Here is a 776-nt window from a genome sequence, read left to right as displayed (position 1 = left end):
ATCGCACGACGGCGGCGCTAGATGCCACGAGCTTGTCGCTGATGGAGATCGCCACTCGGCGCTACAAGACGGTCCTTTGCACCAACTCGTCCACGACATTCTTTCGACCACGACGTGGGTGCCTTTCGTTGGCGACATCGCGCTGGACTCGGTCGAAGTCGTCGAAGTGTCCATTCCCTGCAACCGGTGGGCCATCACGCACGACATTGCCGCCAACGTCGTCCAGTCGACGCATTCCGCCACCACCTCCGGCTTTGCAACACTCGCGCCGGCCACGTCGCGGCGATCCAGCACTTGCCCCACCAGCTCTTCCCCCAGTCTAGTCCACCACGCTAATCAAGTGGACATGTCGATGGCTCGTTCTCGAACGTACGGTGGCATGCGGGCGAGCCCATGTTCAGCTTGAACCAAGGGCAAGAAGTGCAGTCGACCCAGGAACTGTTGGCCAGCCAGCAGACCCACCTGTCCGGTCAGGTGCATGCGCTGAAGCGGGGTCGCGCCAAGGGGACAGACAAGATGAAATGATGTAAAATTAGTTTGGAATAGCTTTGGCAAAACTACGGCGAATTTCTTCCGGCGTATGAATCATAGCTAGACGCTTCTTTTGCGCCGGAACAGTCATAAGGTCTACGTCCTCCTCACTATCGCTGCCTTCTATAAGCTCCTCCTCTAGCCACAAATTCCGCATATGGCGCTTGAAAGGGGCCATAATCCCTACATCCAAAGGCTGCACGTGGCTTGTCGCATTTGGTGGGATTGCCGCAACAATACACCCA

Source organism: Aphanomyces invadans (genome assembly GCF_000520115.1).
Source record: "Aphanomyces invadans strain NJM9701 unplaced genomic scaffold supercont1.7, whole genome shotgun sequence".
NCBI lineage: Eukaryota > Oomycota > Saprolegniomycetes > Saprolegniales > Verrucalvaceae > Aphanomyces > Aphanomyces invadans.
Note: the sequence above shows the minus strand (reverse complement) of the source record.